Here is a 23,706-nt window from a genome sequence, read left to right as displayed (position 1 = left end):
AGACGTTTATTTTGGCTTACAGGCTGTAGGGGAAGCTAATGATGGCAGGGTAAATGATGGTATGAGCAGAGGGTGGACATCACCCCCTGGCCAACATAAGGTGGAGAACAGGAACAGGAGAGTGTGCCAAACACTGGCAAAGGAAAACTGACTATAACACCCATAAGTCCACCCCCCAAAAACCACTGCACAAAGATTTCATTTTTTCTCTGCCATATCCCTCTGTTCACACCTTTAATTTCTATGCAAAGCAACCCTGCACAACTTCTCAGGACATGGGCACAACAGCAAGCCTCACAGAAACTGCTAGCCCCATCCAAGCAAAGCTCTTTCTCACCCTCATAAGCCAAACCTCACAGTCCATAGTGCTTACTGCATTCAGGTCTTTCAAGTCTATCCAGAATAGTTCAACAAGCTGTACTTTCAGCACTGCAAGGCATCTCTTAGGCCAAGGTTTCAAATTCTTCCACATTCCTCTTGAAAATCAGCTCCAAAAGGCCAAAGCCACACAGTTGGGTGTCTAACAGCAACCCCACTTCAGGTACCACTTTTCTGTTGAAGTCAGGTTCACATTGCTGGCAGAAATCACCCAGCAAGAGCAGATTGTGGGATAAAGAGTTTTATCTTGGCTTAAAGGCTTGAGGGGAAATCCCATGATGGCAGCATAAATGATGATATGAGCAGATGGTGGACATCACCTCATGGCCAACATAAAGTGAACAATAAGAATAAGAGAGTGTGCCACTGGCATGGGGACACTGGCTATAACACTGGCATGGGGATACTAGCTAAAACACCCATAAGTCCACCCCCAAAAAAGACAGTGCCTCCTGTAAGTGTTAATTATCCAATTTCCATCACCTGGGACCCTAGCATTCAGAACTCCTAAATTTATGGGGGACACCTGAATCAAACCACCACAGAATCCATTTTGCTTTAACCTTTCCAACAAAGGAAAAATGTCCAAAAGGAAGCCAAGGGGTCGAGTTTATTGCTGTGCTGCATGCAAGTTAAGCAGGGATAAGCTTCCAACTCACTGGAGAGGATCCAGTGAAGTCTTACTTTGTCTCTGCTTCTAGTTTCCCAAACAAGGAAAAGGCAATGAAAGGTTAAAAAACTGAAACTATGTGAATAATTCTTTGCCTACTTTGCATTCATTCATGAATATTTAAAGCCTGTCCTGTGGCATAACCAGAGTTTTCATCGTCTCAGGGGACAAAATGTTACTGGAAAATCCCATCCTCTTAATGCTTCCACTTCCACTTCTGTTCTTTGCCATCACAAGTGGTTTCTAGGGTTACACAGCAATAATGAGCAAAGGAGAAAATCTCATTATATATCAATTGCTTCTGTCTTCGTCCCCAGCTCTGGGAAGATCATAGACTGTGCAGCAATATTTTTAAATCAATTCCCATGGGGACATAAGAGTTGGAATAAAAGACTTCTTTTTTTAAGGCACAGGTTGGTCCACATAACTTAAGTGACTAATAGTTGTGTTTTGTTTTTGATTTGTTTTTCGAGGTAGGGTTTTAGTCTAGCCCAGGTTGGCCTGGAATTCACTATGTAGTCTAGGGTGGCCTTGAACTCACAGCAGTCCTCCTACCTCTGCCTCCCAAGTGTTGGGATTAAAGGTGTGCACCACCACACCCGGCAGTTGTTTATTTTTATTTATTAGCAATGTTTCTAAATTGGATTTCCATAGGTTATCAGATACTACATTGACAACATTAAATTGAGATACACTGACAAAGATCCTACTTTAAGTTTTCATTGAGTCAGATCAGCTGAGTCCTTTTTTCACAGGGAAATGACTTTTCAATTTCCAACATTCCCATAAAAACAGTGAAGAAAGAACAGGTATGGCCACATAGGAAAACTCATCATACAGAAAGGTTAAAATTGTAGGGCTCCTCCACCTGAAAAAAGTACCATAACTCTGTAGTTTTACTATTTTATGAGAAGCATGCTGAGTGGTAATAATCTTCTGAAATGAGATACAGTGCCTTTGTTTTCACCAACAGCATTTAAAATATTTTTTTATCTTATTCTGTTCTTTATATCATCCCTGTTTTGGTTACAATACACATTATGTGATCCTCTCTCCAGAACATTTATATATTGGAAACCAAGACCCGATGTGATATCATTAAGAGAAAAAGGGACTTCTGGGTGTGGTGGCACATGACTTTATTTTAATCCAAGCACTTGGAAGGCAGAAGTAGGAGGATTGCTGTGAGTTCAAGGCCACCCTGAGACTAGATCAGCCTGAGCCAGAGCTAATCCCTATCTTGAAAAACCAAAAAAAAAAAAAAAAAAAAAAAAAGGAGGGACTTCCAGGAGCTGATTAATTTGATGAAGGTGAAATCTTATGAATGGGATTAGCATAGTTAATGTCTGAAAAGAACAAGAGAGAACTTGTTTTGCCCTTTCATTTTTTTTAATTGTGTATGGATGCAGAAACAAAGAGATCTCTTGAACACAGAGGCTAGGCCTTTGCTGTGAGGCAGTTCTAGTACCTAGATCTTATACTACTCAGTTTCCAGAACTATGAGGAATAACTGCTGATCATTCTTGAGTTACCTAGGCTCAAGACTTTTCTTGGAGCAGAACATAATAAACAAAGTGAATACCTTTTAACTTCACTCTCCACTCAAACATACACAATACTCTGATATTTTTTCTTAGAATCTTTAAGTTGTGCAACATAAAATTAATAGCTTTCAAAATGTAAAAGAGGAGCTTTTGCATTTACTTACTGAATAAGTAAGTGATGTGCTGTTGTTTCATGAGTATGAGTGCTTTCAGAAAAATCTTCTTTTAAAAATATTTATTTATTTATCTATTTATTATTTATTTATTTATGTATTCATGAGAGAGAAAGTGCACCCAAGCACACTATGGCCTCTTGTCCCTACAAACAAGTTTCAGATGCATGAGCCATTTTGTGTATCTGGCTTTATGTGTATATTGAGTAATTGAACCCAGGCCAGAAGACTTTGTAAGTCAGCACCTTTGACTGCTGAACCATCTCTCCAGCCCTCACACAAAATCTTCATCTACTAATGTTCTTAAATCTGCTTTCAGCTAAGAATTAGCATGTAACCCCACATCCATTTGGAAGACAATTCCTAGTACAAATCTGTCCCACATCCTGGTAATCTTCCTCTGGTCCACTTATGTCCATGTTGCATGGAAAATGTTGTGAGCAACTAATAACTGCCCACATAGTAAAGCAGTGAAGTTATACTCCCTCTGGAAATTGTTACTTCATGTGTCTTGACTATAGGGTGAAAACTTCTACTCTTACAGTTTCTTATTCAAATCATAACACATGAGGTTTGGTTTAAGTCATGATTTTATATAGAAATGGAGAAGTTTTGTGTTTTCTGTCATTTCACTCAGAAAATGTTTGAATTGTTTATGTGTACCAAACACTATTCTAGATTCAGGGAAGAACATGGGGAATGAGCTAAATAATATACTTCCACTTTTTACAGAAATGACCTTCTTCTGTAAGTCAGGACAGAGTGTTAAAGAGAAGACAAGGAAAATGTTTACAGAGCTGACATTCTTTGGAAGGTCAGGATAGAGTATTAAAGAAAGAACAAGGGGCTGGAGAGATAGATTAACAGTTAAGCTCTTGCCTGTGAAGCCTAATGACACCAGTTAGAGGCTCTATTCCTTAGGACCTATGATAGCCAGATGCACAAGGGGGCGCATGTGTCTGGAGTTCATTTGCAGTGGCTGGAAGCCCTGGAGCGCCCATTCTTTCTCTCTCTCTCTCTCTCTCTCTCTCTCTGTCTCTCTCTCATTTCTCTCTGTGTCTGTTGCTCTCAAATAAATAAATAAAAATTAAACAAAAAACAGTTTTTTTTTTGTTTGTTTGTTTTTTAAAGAGAGAACAAGGAGCACCAGTTCACAGAAAGGAGGTGAGAGTGACTGTGTGCAGACAGCTGGGGTATTTTAGGAATTTTTGTATGTCTGTGAGAAAGTGGCATTTGTACAAAAGCTGTTGAGACTGAGAGTGACTGGATCTACCTTCACATATAGTTCTGGTCTATCCTTCTTTGGGAGGAAGAAGAAGCTCCCCTTTTTTTCTAGGGCATATTTTTTTTCTTATCTTGTTGGTGAGGTTTCTGTCTTCATCTTCAGTGGGTGCCACAAAGTTGGCCTGCACTAGGCTGCTTGTGACCTTGTGTCTGGGTTCTGATTTCATTTGTAAACTAATCTTAGTCCCTACTAATGAAATTGCTCAGAGTTTGCTTTGAGTATAACATCATAATCACTTGATTGCTGCAGATGTTTCCTCTCTCCAAATAAACTCTTCAAAATGCCTGCTGCTTTGTTCTTGTTACCCTGGGAATAGCTTCTCTAACTCCAGTTTCAAGTTCTCTGCATCACCTGACATTCCTTTCCTGAGCAGGCTCGCTAGGCAAAAAACAGCTAGGTAGATTCTAGTCTCCACCTCGTGGGAGGAAAAGAAAGGTTACTAAATAGTCACCTGCAAAGAAATTTTTTCCTTTAGGTAGCGGACTCTGCTCTCTTACAGGGCTACATTTATTAGTTAAGATTCCTCACAGCCCAATGATCAGTTCCTCTCTACCATCAAATTACTGTAGGCTCAAGCACATTTCGGTGACATGGGGGATAAAAAATAGTTAATGAGTAAATGAATGAATGAAGAGATGAATATTCTTCAATCAGACTTCTGAAGAGGGAGAGAGAGAGAGAGAAAGAGAATGGGTGCACCAGGGCCTCTAGTCCCTGCAAATGAACTTGTCTCATGTACTACCTTGTTAATCTGTCTTTACATGGGTATGGAGAAATCAAAGTGAGTTCATTAAGCTTTGCAGCCAAGTGCCTTAACCACAGAGAAATTTCTCCATCCCTAAATTTTGCTTCTTATGAGAATGGAAAGAAAAATGACTTACTAACTTGATAAATTGAGCACACAGTTGCTAATAAATGTGACTTACTATGTTAAAATTATTCTTAAAAAATTGGGTTTATTTAAGGTGAGCTTGATGGGCCTTTACCAGAAGACAAGTCTGCAGACTCATACACATTATGAAAACAACACATACTGGAACACCGCACAGGGGAGCAGCATGCAGTAAAGCAACACAAAGTAGAACAGCGCACAGTGGAAGAGCACACATGCAGAGAATAACCACAGATGTGTCATGGGATGTTATAGATTTCCAGTTGCATCCCGTTATAATGGCCTGTACCACATGAAAATGTGGTCTGCATTAAAGGGATTTTACTATATAAGCGATCACACATTGCCATCACGTATATTTATGTTCGGTGATTACTTCTTAACACTTTGGGGCTTTGTTCTCACTCAGAATTTACAACTAACAATGGAGGAATATTGTACTTGAATATTCTGCTTGAAGTCATCATGTCTTCCAAAAACACTGCTATGAGAATTACATTATTTTGTTCAGGCAAATCTTTATTTTTAATTTTTTTATTGTTTTCTTATCTAGATGTCCCTGAAGTAGAAGAAATCTAGAAACGAGTTCTCTGGAGGTTTAGTATAGGGTACATACATGCTTCTGAGACAGTAAATGTTGGAAAATATGGCTCAAAATTTTAGCCCTGTTCTGTTTTTTTTCTTATTATTAGTTATGTACACAGTGTGCATACAACCATGTTGCTATCATCATTAGCCTCTTCCCTGCCCTCCCACCTCTGCAGGGAGCCTCTTCATTGGGGAATGTAGGTCGTGCATTGTGGGGTTAGTCATCAGTTATGGATAAGAGGCAATGTCTATGTGCATAATGTCCAAATATATGGCTTTAACAATCTTTCTGCCCCCTCTTCCACAAATTTCCCCAAACCATGTTGGGTTCCTTTTAGGTCTACTTCAGTGATGATGTCTTGGGAGCCTCTGTGTCTCTTAATATCTGGTTTGGTAGGAGCTGAGTATTCTCTGTGTCTATGTCCTTCACCCTTGTTTAGCCCTGTTCTTCAGGGGATGTCAGCTACTTTAAGCAGAATCAAATCTAGAAATCCCTGACATTTCAGAATTCTTCACCTGGGTTTAGATTTGGATGCCCCAGAGAACTTCATTGGCATGAGAAAGAATTGGAACAGGTTGTTTTGTAGGATTTGTCATTGGTTAGGAAGACTCACTGTGCAAAGTTAAAGAAGACACAACTAGCCACAGGGATTAGGAAGAGGACAAGACTAACAAAGGATAATATTTTCAAAGATCTAAGGACTGCTATGGAGGTTTACATGATCTCTTGACACAAATAACTTTGGCAAGCTTCTGCAGTAAGACAGTATGGAGTATGGGGCAGATGCTGTTTAGATAGTTTCTGTGGTAGGTAGCAGATGGCAATTTTTGGTATGTCTCACCACCACCCCCATATGTAATTTCCAAGCCTACTTTCCTGACTATACCTCCAAAAGAAATTCCCAATTATCTCCCTCCTTTTAAAAAATTATTTATTTATTTATTTGCATGAAGAGAGAGAGAGAAAGAGAGAGATAGAAGAGAGACAGACAGTGAGAGAATGGGCATGTCAGGGCCTCTAGCCACTGCAAATGAACTCCAGATGCATGTGCCCCTTCAGCATCTGGTTTACATGGGTCCTGGGGAATCAAACCTGTGTATGGCTTCACAGGCAAATGTCTTAAGTGTTAAGCCATTTCTCCAGCCCCTATTTACCCCTTTCTAACCCTGCCATTGTCACTTCTGATGTACTGATGACTCAATATTGTCCCTGCTAGTCAGTACTTATGGCTGACCTCAGTGAAGGTTCAAAAGTCTCAGTCAGACTCTTGAACTTTTCCCAATGGAAAATTCCCAAGGGAATCCCATTGCACATAGAATACAAAGGAATTTTTTGCTCTTGCTACTAATCCTAATTATCTATAGTGGGTTAAGTGGTGGCCCCAAAATGTCCATACTAAATTCTCTGGAACCTGCAGGTAGGAAACTATAGAAAATAACACTTTCTTTATTAATTAAGTTGTGGAAATGAGGTAGTTCTAGGATATTCTGATTTTGCTAAATAGAATGACACCTGTCCATATTCAAATTAAAGAAAGAAACAGACAGGAAAGATACAGGGGAAGACATGAAAGGCATATGAAGGTGGCCTGACAGCCATAGGCATGGAATCTATGGACAATTAAGAATTACATAGTTGGAAGATTCCCTGCCCTTATCTCAGATTCTAGCTTCCACACCTGAGAGCAAGTTCATTCCTGTTGCTTTGTGTCACCATATTTATGGTAATTTGTTTTCAGAACAGCAGGAGTCTGATACTTCCTCTAGCCACATTTACTCTTCCCTTTGTCTACTTTATAACAGACTAATTTGTTTCATAAATTTATGTCTTTAATGACATGTCCATTAAATCCAGAGCATCTTGCCTAATTACTCTTGTAACATATTTCTTTCAGATTATCCTGTATATGAGCTTGTTCTCGTCATTCTTGCAGTTATCTCACCCTAGAAAGACCTATAATTACAGGAAAGGAATGGCATCAGTTCATAGACCTGAGGCAAATATGGAAGCTTGGATCTGGAATCACAGTGGAGATGTTCCTCAAAGTGGCATGAGGTCTAGAATATAGAGAATTTGGAGTTCAGTCTGAGACAATGATGTCATGAGACTAACTGAAAGAGTAAGGCTAGGCTATTCCCTGCTTGTAGATAGCAGTCAATGTCACAGTTAAATGGAAAGAAGGGCTAAGAAATTTGAGAAAGAGTCAGGCTCAGGTGAAGTGAGGCAACGATAAAATTACCACTTGCTTTGAAACAGAGAATATTTGACTATCTGGAAACCTGGAAAAAAATAATTTCTAGTCAATTCCATCTTAGGAACTCTTGCCCTTCGTAATAGGGTTTTAAAGCTTAAGGTTGAATGTGTTTTCTCATTCTCTTGAATGTATGTCCTGTGTGCTCTCAATTGCATTATTGGTATGCTGATATTTTAGTGCTCCACCCATAAGGCATATGCATTTATCTTCCCTCATGATAGCATTTCCAACATTTTGTTGTCCATTTTAATAGTGGTTTAAGAGTGCTTATGACAAAATCCTAATCTAGGTCAGAAATTAAGAAATGTGTATCACCCAAAGTTAAAGAATATCATGCCCCCAAAAATCAGTCAGGAAAACAAATGGTTGTATCACTGGGCCCTCTGTGGATTATCTTGATTATCTTGAACTAAACCTTGGTGGATATCTCATTGGCAGAAGTACAGTGGTGACTCATCCTTGGGTCTCTGAGACTTTCTCATGGTTTTAGCTCAGTGAGAACAGCTAGACACAGGAAAACCTGATTTTGAGCCTCACAGCCAGGTTAGAGTCCAATGAAAGATGGTCTGCTGAGGTGCCTTCTGACAGGAGAAAGCTAGCTTGTGTCATATAAATGGCTTTAAAATTTTCTTCCTGTCTGAATTTCTCTAGGTTCTCTGTTGTTATTGTTAGATATTTTGAAAAGGAAACACAATTAGGTCAGGTCAAAGGCCTACAGTGTATATGTGCCAGTGGACATAAATGTGAAATTACAATTGATAATGCATGGTGGCATATTTGATGTCATTTATCTTCCCCTGTGAGGAGATTCAGATAAGTCACTCATGACTCTGCTGGCCCTGATCCATCCTTCATCAAACACTTATGAAGATGAATGCCGCATTATAAAAAACCACAACTATCAGGTGTCCTTTCAGACCAGAGATCCAGATTGGATGCAGCAGGATACTGACCTGGTGCTATTATTTAAATCTCAAGAATACTTCTCATGTCCCACACCTACCCTCACACACTTTGATCTACCATGTCAGACTAGCTCAGCACTAGCAGCTGTAGAGTCAACTGTGCAGCATCTTTAATTTGTCATAGTATACATATTCACTTAATTTTACATGAATAAATCATTTCAAGTACCCACTAAGCACAGGGCCAGTGTGTAGATTGTAGCATTGTCTCAGCCATTAGCATGGTTAGAAGAAAACGGTGAATACTGTGGACAAAGCAGGGCAAGCAGAGAGCGCTGTCTTTGGATGATATAGCTTTGGAAGGACTGAGTAGGAAAGGAACTGCTGAGAATGATATTAGAGACAACAATATGGGATGTCTTTTCTTTGTGTAACACAGGGTTGGTGACACCTCTTGATTTTAAAGCTACAGCTTTAAATGGATGGTTTTTGGCTTTGAGCTTGGAGAACTTGTTATAGGACACTAATACATAAGACTTCCTTATCACTCAAAATTCATTTATCCTGGTTTTACTATTGTTACTGTCCTACAAATTGAATGTGTGCAATTAGAAGATTTTATATCAGCATTTTTACTTTCTTCCCTTGGTGATTATAGCAAAGTTTCCATAATGATCAGTAAGTGGAAGAGAATTCCACAAATCAGGAAACTCTGATTTATGAGCCAGATAGTGTTAAAATAATTGTTGGAAACCAAGATTAGACCATAAAAATCATCAGAAATGTCAGACCTAGAAATTTGTAATTCCATATAGCTCTCCATAAGACATATTTTGGTTTAAGCTAATTGCATAGCTCTAGTTCTAGCTGGGTTTTCAATTACTATTTATTCTACACATAAACTTATTTTACCAAATATGCTATTTTATTTCCTATTCAAGAAACAATTATTGCATTTGTTCTTACATGGCAATCAGGTGGTTATGCTGCATATAAATTGCAGTTCATTGCCTGTTGTAATGTTTCAGGCAATCTAACCAGTAAGAGATTCAAGAGGAGGTAACTAATAAGCTTTTTGGTAATTGATCCATAAATGTTTTCATGATTTCAACACTGAGGGTAAGGTCCACAATATTGGAATATTTCCTGGCAGAAGCACCTACTTTCCCCTTCAAAACAGTTCATGTTAATGTACCATGCAAAGTTGAGTAATGCTATGTAGAATACAGTAGGGCAGAGATGGGAATTGTAGTTACAAGCCTATTTGTTTGGTACAGAGTATTACAGGGAAGGTAACATCAAGTACATCATCCCTAAGAAAGCAGTGTGCTTGGCTGTGGAAGGAATAGTAAGAAGAGAGTGTGGCCCTAGTGAAAGAATAAAAATACTAAAAGAATGAGAGCAGAGACGTAGAAGTTTTGAACAACAAACACACAGATGTTCCCACACATCACTGAATATTAATTTGAGTGACATCAAAAGACATTGGTCATTTAACAAATATAATCTGATTTCGCTAAAGAAAAGAATAAACAGAGGGAAGGATGGAAACCAGAAGAACGGATATTAAACCAGGTTGTGAAGTGACCCAATTATACCCACCCCCTGCAAAAAAAAAAAAAAGGAACAGGACATAGCCATGGTATTTAGAAGTATTTGGGTTATAGCAGTGGTAATATTTAGAGTTGACCTGGACATGGCATTGGATGTATTTAGAAGTGACCAGGACATAGCAATGATGGTATTTCAAAGTGACCAAGAAATAGCAGTGGTGGCATCTAGAGGTGACTAGAATATATCAGTAGTGGCATTTAGAAGTGACCAGGACATAGTAGTGGTGATGTGGCAGTTCAAACAGATGGCCCCAATATACTCAATGTTTTATCACTTTATAGTTTATATCTGTAGCCACCTGGCTAGAAAAGGTGTCACTGGGCAATCCAACCCTAAGGTGTGGTGATGGGTTTAAAATTCCAATCTAAATATATACAAAGTGTGTAGTTCCACCTGGAGTTCCTAAAGTGTGCTGTGTGGAATGGCTTTTGGCTTGTTGTTCTCTCTCTGCTTGGACCAGTAAAAACTGAGCCAGCTTCTTCTGCCATTTTAAAACTTCTCCTGGATCTGTATGATTCAATAAATATCCATTCCTCCATAACTGTGCCAGGTTTAAAAGTTCATCTCGACACGCCTTAAGCTGTCTGCAATAGAAATTGGTACCAGAAGTGGGGTGAGATGAACCTGACCATGTGGATTTTGGTCTTTTGGAAGTTTTGTTTTAGAGCAATGGACATGGACATGGTGTTTGCAACTTACAATGCCTTCTGGAACAGTAAGTATTATGGACTATTTTGATAAGAGTTTGAGAATGCTAAGTACAGACAGTTTTGAACTTCAAGGCTTGGCTTATAAACTTCCTAAGGGGAAGGAAAGACTGCAGTGGACTTTGTTTAGACTACTGGACTACTGTCATAAGGGCTGGATGCATTCTTCTGCCCAGGACCAGACTTTGATCAAGGTTAAATTTAAATGGACTAATGTGCTTGGCTAAAGATATTGGACGGAATGGTTTAAGATTTTAAGTTGAAAGATCTCAAACAAGTTAGATTTACAGGCACGGATACTGGTTTTGAGTTACTGATGCTGCTAATATCAACACATTAACAATCTTAAGGAAGATGGCCTACCTGCTTTATATTAAAACAGTGGAGAGCATGCCTACGAAAAGACTATGATAAAAGTACAAACATTTTTGGAAAGATTTGACTGGAGAAGGAACCTACTTTTCAAGGTCATGATTTATTTCATCCTTGAATTAAGAATATGGCTGTGTCCTACACATCTGATACTGGTTTTGAAAGCATGAAAAATATGTGGAGTGGTTATGAAGTGCAGAGTTTCAGGAGCCATTACTGAGATGCAGCATATAGTCAAGGAATGATGACCCTCATGAATAGGCTGGAAGAGCCTTTGGAAGATGGACCATGGTTTATATAGAGACCCATAAATGTTTTGGATACACCACCAAGACTTCACAAAGGATATCATGGACTCTGCCCAACTGGAGGGGCAGAATTGGAAAATCTGGAGACTATCAGTCTCTGGTAATATTAGACTTAGACTACAGAAGTTTGATGTTTGCTGCATGGTTGTTGAGTTTTCTTTGTTCTAGCCTTTCCCTGTTATGCCTTATACCAGTTGAAGATGTTTCCTCTGTGCCTTTATATGTTAAAAGCACTTAACTTGTTCAGTTTTACAGAGAAAATCTTAAATCTCAAAAGAGTCTTGGGACTTGGGAACTATCTTAAGTTGGTCAAGACTATGGTGACCTTTGAACTTGGACTGAGTAAAATTTACAATGTGAGATGATTATAAATCTGTTGAGGGCCAGGGGCAGTATGTGGTAGTTTGAAGAGATGCCCCCCAGTAGACTCAGTGTTTTATTAGTTTGTAGATTACTTCTAAAGCTGCCTGGCTAGAAAAGGTGTCTTTGGGTAGCCCAGCCTGTGGTGGGTTTAAAATTACAATCTAAAGATATACAAAGTGCTTGGTTATACCTGGAACTAAGTGTGCTATGTGGTGTGACTTTTGGCTTGTAGTTTTCTCTCTCTGCTTGGACAAGTAAAAACAGGGCCAGCTTCTTCTGCCATTATAAAACTTCCCTATATCTAAAGCTTCAATGAATATACCTTTCTCCATAACTGTGCCTATTTTAAAAGTTCATCTCAACAAACCTAAAGCTGTCTGCAACAGATGGTATTTAGAAGTAACCAGGTCATAGCAATAGAAGTATCAAAAAGTCCACAGAATCTTATGGTTTTGGATTCTTTATATGGATGCTAGGTTGTATATTTGGTGAGGTTGCAGGCTTCATGATGTGCAGAGATAAGATGTATATGACCTCAAACAGAAGTTTCAAGGGTCCCTTTGCCCTGAGTCACTAAAACTTTGTTTCTGGAGCTTACCACATAGTAGGAGCTTAAACCATTTTACTGTAAAAATGAACAGGTGATATTGCTACTATTGAATGTCTTTTCAAGTTTGAAACTGTGTAGGCATCCAGAGTTTTTTTGTGTACATGTTCATTTTTGATGTTTCTAAGTACAGTTCTTATATTAGTGCCAGTCTACAAAGTACAGACGTGGGTCCTACAGTGTTCAGTTTGTAGATGGCCCTTTTAGGGATGAAAAGTCCACTTCAAGTGTGAGTACAGAGGGGGAGAGGCCAACTCACTGATCCTGTGACACTCCTGGCAGGATACAAGGCCCATGAGTTGAGGGAGAACTTGCAACAGGGTTTTAGCAGAGTGAGCAGTGAGGTTGAAGAAAAATGAAGAGCACAATTATCTAGAAGTCAAGTGTAGGATGTTTGGAAGTATAAATTGTAATTATGTCAAATATTACAGATTTTTTCTGAATAAAGGAACCAAGAAATAGTTACTCAATTTAGCAATAAAAACAAGCTTTTGTATTTCAGTTTTCCTCTACTTTGTCCACACACACTTATTTTTCTCCACTGCTTTTTACCCATGGTGTTATTAATCCCAGTACATCAATTTGTAATCCACATTTCATTTGTCCTACTGAAAGTTAGTTAATATTTCTTGTAACCATAAGAAATGGTATCAGTATTAAGGTTGAGTTATAGACACACACACACATATTGATTTTTTTTTTTTTTTTTGAGGTAGGGTGTCACTCTAGCCCAGGCTGACCTGGAATTCATTATGTAGTCTCAGAGTGACTTCAAACTCTTGGTAATCTTCCTACCTTTGTCTACTGAGTGCTAAAATTTAAGGCATGCACCACCATGCCTGGCTCAAGTTACATATTTTTAAGCCAATGATAGAAAACCTACAGATTATCTTTTAAGATACCTTTTATTTATAGTCAACTTTATTTGCTTAATATTCATGACTAGTATATTACTTTAAAGTTAAAAATATGTACTTACTTACATTATCCCTTCCAAGAAAAATCATGTCCCACACTAAAATGCTCAGCTCTAAAGCTTACATCATCAGACTCTTTTGCCTGCTAACACCTCTCTATGGAGTCAGCCAAAAGCCCAGCTTCTTTCCCCATTCCTTGAAGATTATAACACCTGCCTCCCTCTTGTTCTCACCAACCCTGCTATCAAAAGATTTTTTGCTGATTTTAAAATTCATGCCAGTCCTATGATCTTTTTATGAATTGTGTGGGATCTTGCCATCTGTACTTGCTCAGGGCTTCATCTCAGTACAGTCCCTACAAACAGTATTTCTAATCTTGAGATGTAAAATTCTACAATGACAGGGATTACAGAATATTTATTTCATTGCAATTATGCTTTCAAAATACAAGTTCTGTCTCCTATAACTTGCTCCAAGTGTTGTATGGTTTTGAATCTTAAATTCTGATATTTACCTCTTAGTGTCAAGAATTGTAGGACTGGGGGTTAAAGCAAACATATGTGTCTTTCTTGTGTTTGGGACATGGTGGTGTTTGTAGAAGCCAATTTGGAATTTTTAGCAGATGTATATGGAAAACATTGAACATCTCATTTGGCTTTAAAAACAAAGTGCTATTTTAACTGTCTCCTATCCATCTTCATTAACTATTACGTCTCTTGATATTCTGAGGTGCTGTGAGCAGGAAACTGGATCAGAAAGAAAAAGTGACTTGTCTAAGATCAAAAATATTATAAATGTGAACCAAGTATGCGCTACAGATCTGATTCCAAATGCATTTTTTATTATCATTAAAATGCACTGTTCAAAATGGCCAGTGGTTAAAATAGCTGCCTTGGCTTTCAGCCCAGAACTCTGTTAAAATACAGTAGTGAGTCAATAAATATTGTCACCAGTGGTGTCCATGGTGGTGAGTTCTTTTAATAGATTCCTTTTTTTTTTCTTTTCCTTTTTTTCAGATTGGCAAAGACATTGTCTTCTTATGGAATAGAGATACCAATGGAGAGTAAGGTAGGTGATGACTAATGCTAACATGTTCCCGCAATGTGCTGACTATTACAAAGGTAACTAATGTGAAGTGGCTCATTATATGCTGTCAAATCTGATAACAGGCAGGACTGGCTTTGCTAGCAGGAGCAGTTTGTGGAAGTTTAGCCACTGCAAAACACTACTGAATTTGATATATATATATATATATATATATATATATATATATATATATATATATATATATATATATATGCTACAGGAGAAAAAAATATCATCTGGGCCATATTTTCAGATTCCTCATATGTTTCTCTTCAGTTTCGAGCTTGACTGCAGAGATAACTAACCTTTTTCACTGCTTTTGTGAGTGCCTCTTCTGTCAGTCAATCTTGCAGGATTAAGGTCTTATATAGGTTGTGGGCTCATGTAAACAGTTGGAAACATGGCTCCCCATGGGAATTCTCTTGAAGCATTTGTCTTACCATCTCCAGACAATAGAGGCACAAATGTCAAGCCCTAAATCTTCATTGTAACATATCATCTTTGCGTGGTTATCCTACCTATAATGACTCAAAATTAGGGAATAGCATGTAGGGATACTGGCTCATTGACATATCATTATATATCCATTTTTCTTTGGGAAAATAGGTACCTGGGTTTATCTATCTACTTAGTCCAGTACCTATAAACCATAGTTGGTCTTCAATAAATGTGTAGTGACAAAGGTAATGCAGTGCTTTGTAAAAGTCCATAATTAAAGAATATGGATTTGGGGAGATTTCTCAGTGGATAAGGCACTTGCCACAGAAGCCCAAAGACTACAGTTTGAATCCTCTGCACCCTTATAAATGATTTCATCTCAATACTTGAGAGACAGAGGCAAAGCATCCCCAAGGCACATTGGTGAGCTAGACTAGCTGAAGTTGAAAACTCTGGGTTCAAGTGAAAGACTCTGTCTCAGGACATTAAGTAGAGAGCAACTGACAAAGAATGGCCAATATCCACTTCTGGCCTCCACTTGTGTTCATGGACACATCCACACACACACTCACACATGAACTTTCACACATATGAATAAACATGTACCCAGGCATGCACACTTACACATATGAATACACATGTACACACGCACATGTACTCTTGCATGTATGAACACACATATAAACATGTACATACACTCATGTTCACTCAAACATGAATATACATGTACACATGCATACACTCAGTCATGCACTCTTATAAATAGGAATACCCAAGTACACTCATGCACACACACATGCATTCTCTCCCTATTATATAAATACACTTGTATATGTGCACACACACTCACTCATGCACTCTCACCCTAGAATGCACATGTGCACACACATTCACTCATGCACTCACACATATGAATGCACATGTACATGTGTGCACACACACTCGTGCTCTCATGCATATGAATACACATGTACATATGTTAAACTCACTCATGCTTTTTCACACATGAATACAGATGTACACATGCACACACATTCCCTCATGCACTCTCACACATATGAACACACATGCCCACACTCACACATGCACTTTCACACATATAAATACACGTGTACATACACACTCATGCACCTTCACATATGCATACCAGAGGCACATATATATACAAAAATTAGTAATAAGAAAAGGTCACAATATAATTTTGCCATCCCTGTTCTTAGCATAGTACTTGACAAATACTAGGTGGAAAAAAATGGCAGGCTTATCTATTAGGAAGATATAAATTAATCCATCAATCAGATGGTTCTCTGTGACTAAATTAAAGGCTAGGTAAATGATTCCCAACCATCAGAGATTAGAAACTGATGGCTTCAAATCATTTTTCTTCAGTCTACCAGAAATAATGCCCAAAAAGTAACTGTTTATTTTTGAAGGCAAAGGCTAATCTGAAGCTATTTTCTTTAATTTTATATTCAAATGCCTATTAAACAGAAAAGCACTGGAGACCTATTCAGTGCTCACAAATGATCTATGGGGTAATAATGTGTTTTTCCAGCTGTGCCGTACTTTGGTACTATCTTGGGTTTAATTGAAAAAAGGTTGTGACCTTGTTTTTGTTCACTGAGTATGGGGGGGGGGCGGATAACTGGCATGAAGTTTCTGAAGATCTCTCTTTTAAACAAATATCATTTGGCTAATTTGGGGTTTGCCTGAGGGAAATAACATGTGAAGTTCTGTAAATATAAGTTGCATTTTATTCACATACTATTCACAGGAAGTTAATTACTTTTTTAAACCAGTGTTTTATTTTGCATCACTGATTTGTTGAATCCTAAATGCTATCAGTACGATAATAGTATTGCCCTTAACAGTCTCATGTTTCATCATAATTAAAGAAATTGTGAAGTGCAGTCCTAAAATATCTGTGTTCTACTCTTTTAAGGAGTTTCCATAGAAACAGTGGCCAGCAAGATTACCTGACATTTACTGGACCTGAGGCTGTATACAGTGTTGATACCTGCTTTTCTCTGTCTTTCTGTATTCACAGCTTCTTTTTGTCATTCTGTCCTCCCAAACCTCACTTTCCCCTCAGTGTGCTCCCCTCCTTCTTTGCCCTCTACCTTCTCTTATTAGTGTTGATAAAGTAATTTAGACTCAGATTTAACAAATGCAATAATACTAAAATGGACCTGATACTTAAGTGTAATTGAGCTACTAGCTGGAGATGCTTTTCTTTAAAATTAGAATTGAGAGTGAATTCTACCAAGGCAGCAAGTGTTTGTAGGAAGGAGCCTTCAACTACAGGTTGAAAAATACTAGTGTGTTTCAGTGTTCACCTCCCTCTTCAGATGTAGAATTATATTGATTAATTCATCCTGTGCTCATGTTTCTCCTCAGGCTTACTGTTCAACAGTGGAGCATACCAGCATTGTGTGGTATTCTAAGAGAGTGGAGGAAATGACTGGGGAAAAAGTCAGCTTTCTATGTACCAGACATTCTGTATTTGTTTTCACCTAGGTCATCGTACTTAATCCCATCAAAGTCACTATCAGGCAGTATGTTTATTGTTCAAGTTTTGACCCCAACCAGGCTGACTCAAAAACCTTAAGTAGTTCCTGAAATATGCCACCTTAGTTTCTTAAGAATAAAACCTATGTGAACACTTCTAAGCAATGGGTTTTATGATAATGGTAGTTCAGGCTTATAATACCAGTAATTGGGAAGCTGAGGAAGGATTCTAAGTTCAAGATCTGCCTGGAATGCAGTGAGTACATGTCCGACCTAGGCAACTTACTGAGGCCCTATCTCCAAATAATAAAATGTACAAAGAAAGCTTAGGATGTAACTTAATGATAGAGGGCTTTTCTAGAATGTTCAAGGCTCCAGCACTAGAAAGAAAATTACAAAAGATGGTAATGCTGCTAGTACATTAGAATAATGCTTCTATCCATGACTTTAGAAACATGTTGGGAACAATAAGTCACTTCTCCAAAGCATATGTAGCTAAAAAACAGTGTACCCATATAGTACAGTGGTTAAATGGGAGGGATGAGTTAGTGGTGATTTTCAATAGGTGACAAATAAATAGCATCTGGTTCCTCATCTACAGACAGGATCTAATTCTTGCTTCAGGAAACTATTTTCTAGAATAGATTCTTGTACATTTAAGTCATTTACATCCTGCCATAAAGTGTACTGTGTTGTTTGATCTCTTGCTACCAAATTTTCTATTTGTTTGCTTTTGAATATGAATTCAAAGTCATAAGACATCAACTTCCAATCTCTCTAATACCTAGACTTCCATATCATCTCACAATTCATAAACAGGTTATCCTAAGAGCATTGGTAGAGAAAATGCTCTCCCTGTTGTACACGCTATAGGAAAAGAGGCCTCAGAATGGGTCAATGCAAGACCTCAGTCCAGTGAACAAGAAAGTTGAGTTTGCCTAGCTCCCCAGGATCCTTTCTCTTTTAATATTAGTATTTATTTATTTTCAAGCAGACACAGGAGAAAGAGAGAGAGAGAGAGAAAGAAGACAGAGAGAAGATGGGTATGCCAGGGCCTGTAGCTGCTGCAAAGGAACTCCAGATGCATGTACCATTCTGGGAATCTGGTTTTACATTGGTACATGGATGGAACCAGGCCTGTTAGGCTTTGCAGTCAAACACATTAACTACTGAGCAGCCTCCCCAACTCTAAGGTCCTTTTTATAACTAAAAGTTTCAATATAATTATTTTTAATTTTCAAGAATTTAAAGGTCAACTCCAGCAATATATAAATTCCATAGAACTTATCTTTTCTATCAAATGTGAAAGGAAGACACATTGGTAGAGAAGGTAGGGACATCATTTCTGATGGTAGCAGCTACTTCCAGACCTCTGCATGTTAACTGTGCCATAAATACAGACAGGTGAATAGGACTAACCATAACAAACATCTCTTTAAAACTAAATCATTTTATGACTTGAAAGAACTCATATTGGACATAAAATGCAGGCTCTTTTATTCTCTTTTATTTTTATTTTTTATTTTATCCCTACTCTTGAGGACCCATTGGCATCCATTCTATGTTATTTTGGGGGGAAAATAAAAACCTAAAGCCAATTTTCCCATTTTCTGAGTGTTAGTTTACTTAAAACCAAATAACAGAAAACCATAGCTGTCCAGGCAGAGAGTGGGATATCATGGTGTGCTACAAAATACAGTAAGTTATGTCACCCCAGCAGCACCTCTGTGGGAGAACTCTTTCCTTAGTTAGGTTCCTCATATATGTTAAGTGACACCTGACACCATTAACAGATTCATGGACTTTAATTTCTTTCTGTAGTCTTACAGGAAAATTAATTATAAATTAAAGGTTTAATGTCTTTTATTCCCTGCACTAGTGGAGACACTTGTCATACAGGGTGCTGATGACTGTGGTCAAGGAAAGTAGCCTCTGTGCGTGCTGTAGAGCAGGTTCAGAGGTAGTAATAATCTCAGGCTTTGTAAGTACTCCACCTGTTGCAACTACCAAATCTCGACTCCCAAATGAAAAGTGCACACAGATATAATTACACAAATGAGAATAGAAACTGTCCTGTAAAACCTGATAGACAGGACAGAGTGATTATTCAATTGGAAAATTCCTAACTGCAAGGATGAGGAACTGAGATAGGTCCCTTGAATTCATGAAAAAAAAAAAATAACAAAATCAAATATAGTAGCATGTGTGTATAATCCCAGCACTGGAGTGGTGATAGCCATGCTATAATGCATTCTTATTTTCTGGAAATTATCATGTACTTTTCACTAACCTTTATCTCTCTACTATGTCTTTAGCATAGAAATGACACATATTGGGCTGGAGAGATGGCTTAGCGGTTAAGCGCTTGCCTGTGAAGCCTAATGGTCCCGTTTCAAGACTCGGTTCCCCAGGACCCACGTTAGCCAGATGCACAAGGGGGCGCACGCGACTGGAGTTCGTTTGCAGAGGCTGGAAGCCCTGGCGCGCCCATTCTCTCTCTCTCCCTCTATCTGTCTTTCTCTCTGTGTCTATCGCTCTCAAATAAATAAATTAATTAATTAATTTTAAAAAAAAGAAATGACACATATTTTATCTTCATGTACAGAATAATAGAGAAAGTTTATATAACTTGCATCACTTTCATAAACACTTTTATATCCATCTTAGAATCTTGTTAGTCTTATATATTTTTAATTGAATTTTTTTTTCTAGAATGCATTCTTTAGAGAATAAAAAATAGAAGAAAAAACCAAAATGCAGAAAGTAGGTTAACTACTGATGGCTTAAATAGGAGCACACACAGGCTTCGAGTTAATATTTTTCCCATGGCATATTTCTTGCAAATTATGCATCACAGGCAAATGAATACCAAAAAATTCAGGGAGATCTTACTTTGCATGGCACTGTGTTAACTGAAACTCATTAATTTAAGTACAGAATCCTCAGTTTACCAGGCTCGTAGCACAGTATGGATAAATAAAAGAACTGTGCAGTGAGGGAACTTTGTTCCAATGTGCACTACCCAACCTGTGGTTAGCAGCATGGAGAAAATGTACGGCTGCCTTAAGAAAATAAGTAAGAATACAATGTCAAATGTCTTCATTTGTTGAATAACTTTCTCTTTTCTTGACATTAGGGAAAAACCAAGAAACCACTGCTTCCAGTCATTTCCATTATCTGATATGTCATCACCAACATTTCTTCATTATTCAATATTAATAGGGTTGAAGTTACTGGAGGCCAGTTTCAAGTTCCAATTAGGAAGCTAATCCCTGCCATCTGTATTCTGATTAAATGACATTGCCTGGAAATCACAGAAAGTCTACCCTGTTTCCTCCCCTTGCTCAGCTCTCAAAACACAGACTCAATTAAAGACAGTTTTCTTATCATGGGGTGGTGGGTCAATTTGCTCAATTTATTAAATTGTTAAGTCACGCTGAAAACTGGAAGGCCATGGCTGTGAAAGAGTGAGCACAAGTTAGGACAAGATGCATAGTACTATATTAAGTCAGAATATCCAGTAGCAGGTCAAATCCAGAAAGATATATTAAAAAAAAATCACAAAGTGGGAATCCTAAATTAGACATATGCAAATCAGGACATTACATCAGTCAAAACATTAGGTTTATTTAAGCCTAGTCCCTACCTGTATCGACATAGAGCTTGCTTATTGAGATACTTTATTAGTTTACTCTTTCTTACCCATATCCCCACCAGTTTATTCTTTTCTACACATAAACTCACTACTTTACCCTTTCTTATACATACCTTAGTGGGATTACTCTTTCCTATAATACCTCCCACTAGCTTACTTTTTCCTGCACATGCCCCCACTAAAGCTACTGCTCTTATCATTTGCTACCCATCCCGTAATTGAACATAAAAATCAAGTCCCTGGAATCTACTCATGACTTAATATACAATTCAACTTTTGTTTACTTTTATCATATAATGAGGCAGGTGCTTCAAGTGAGGTACAGGTATGAATTTTCTTTCAGGGTTAGCTTTATTAAGGGAGTTATTACCACCAAAAACGGCATAGTGAAGTTCTGAAGAGAGAAAACATTCAGCTTCATCAGACAATGCAAGGTTCCCCCTCTCAAAGTTTTAAAGAAGCGTTGACATTCCATGCCACAAAACAATAGGCTTAGTTAATAACTAGCCCATAGGACCTGTTTGTGGCCTCTGACTCCTGAGTGAGGTAGGGAAGGGAGGCGATTTGTGCTACTGTCACAGCATGTGCCTGTCAGCTCCGGGTAGAGAGACTACTATTTGGGGAGTTTGGCCCTAGCAGCACCTGCAACAGATCATCGGGTATTTCACCCTAAATCTTTTTTTTTTATGCAGAAATCATGGATCTGTCTAGTGATGTAGTGACAAAAATTATAATCTCTCTGACAGAAGAATATGTTTATACCAAAGTCATATATACTGTCAGGGTTTATAAATAGTTTAGAACCTCTTAGTGAATTATTAAAGGAGGATCTCAATGGGAAATCATACTAAGCATACTCAAATGTATGATTCCAACTAATTAAACCTTAGATTTGAATGGTATATGTCCACACAAAAACTTCATCTGTCACCAGGAGTAAGCCAGGAACCAAAGTAATGTCAGCAACAAGCCCTTAAACAGTACTTATCATGTACCAAATGCTGTTCCAAACTTCCTTTGTGCATTAAATAATTTATCTCATGATATGAGAGCATAAAAATCAAGGGAAAGCTGAGTGTGCTGGCTCACAGTTATCATGCCAACAGTCTGGAGGTGAGGTGAAAGGGCAGTCATGAGTTAAAGACCAGCCTGGGCTACAGACTGAATTGCAGTCCAGCCTGGACTGTAGTGGAACCATACCTCAAAAACAAACAAATAAAAACTCTAGAAGTCAAAAAAATTGTGGCAAATAAACTGTTGGCAGTTTCAGGGATAGCCACTACAACAGACTTGTGTTAGCTGGCTTTTCAAGTCTGTATCACATTAGTGTCTGCTTATTTGTGTAAGTAATCTGCAAAAGTCACTGTTTTCTCAAGGCTATTTTTCATTCATTCATTCATTCATTCGTTTAATACAAAGCTAATAATTTGATAGGATATGCCTAGAATTCTGGGTAGGCTATTTAGGATACAAGCGTACTGCGAAAACAGAATATTACTGTGTAACACTGTTTTCAATCAAATCTATTTAAATGCTAATTTTTACTAACTTGCTTCTTCATAGTCTTAATCTACAAATTTTCCTGTGTATGGAATGGGGATAAGAAGTAATTATCCAGTCTCTCCATCACCATTATATTAAGTTATATACAATTTACAGCTTTTTTGAATCAAATATGAGGTTTATGAACAGAACTTGATAATATATTATTATAAAATTACCCAATCCATTCATTTCCTGTAAGTTTGAATACAGGATACATTTAACAAATTTTTTTTGGATGCCTAGACATCACCCAGGTTGAGGCCTCTAAATGATGAGGAATAATAGGAAAAAAAAAAAAAAAACACCATTGTTACAAACATTTACATTCACCAGATGGTGAATGATGTAATCTTGACTGACAAAAAAAAAAAAAAAAAAAAAAAAGGTGGGAGCTTGGATTAGTAAGATTAGAGGAAATTGTCCCAATACATGGGCTATGGTTGAATACAGTTTTTATAAAAAATCAGAATGGAGCATCTCTAGCCAAAACAAAGAAGAAGGTGTATATATGAAAACATAGGGAGATGTGTTTAGAATGTGGAACAGAATGCAGCCAGAAATGGTTAAAAGTTCCAGCAAATAAGTGAGACCATAGCACAGTATGGCACGAGAAGAGTCTTCCTGGTCATTAGGGCACTGGTTTTCAAGGGAAGTCCCAGCCCCAAGGGATATTTTATAATGTCTGGAAAATTAACTTTTTGCTACTGGCATCTAGTAGGTAGAGGCAGTAAGATATTTAGGTTTTATATTATCAACACTAGAGAACTGTGGGAGAGTTAAAATTTTCAGACCACTGTTTGCCTAGGTCCTTTCTTGATGTATTAAGTCTGTGAAATTTTACTTTGAAAATCTCCTCTAGGAAAAACAAAAAGAATATACCAATATGAACAATAAGG

General features: G+C 37.9%; 1 protein-coding gene across 7 annotated transcripts in view; it reads left to right on the top strand.

The window, feature by feature from the left end:
- Lrrc4c (leucine rich repeat containing 4C) overlaps positions 1–23,706 on the top strand; it is a 1,536,732-nt gene that overhangs the window by 1,500,902 nt on the left and 12,124 nt on the right. For all 7 annotated transcript variants that reach the window (XM_045159294.1, XM_045159290.1, XM_045159292.1 and 4 more), the window contains one exon: positions 14,595–14,646. The gene's annotated coding sequence lies outside the window, so the exon portion shown is untranslated. The remainder of the gene's footprint in view (positions 1–14,594; positions 14,647–23,706) is intronic.

This window comes from Jaculus jaculus, chromosome 9 (genome assembly GCF_020740685.1).
Source record: "Jaculus jaculus isolate mJacJac1 chromosome 9, mJacJac1.mat.Y.cur, whole genome shotgun sequence".
NCBI classification, from domain to species: Eukaryota; Metazoa; Chordata; class Mammalia; order Rodentia; family Dipodidae; genus Jaculus; species Jaculus jaculus.
This window is presented reverse-complemented; position numbering and strand designations above follow the sequence as displayed.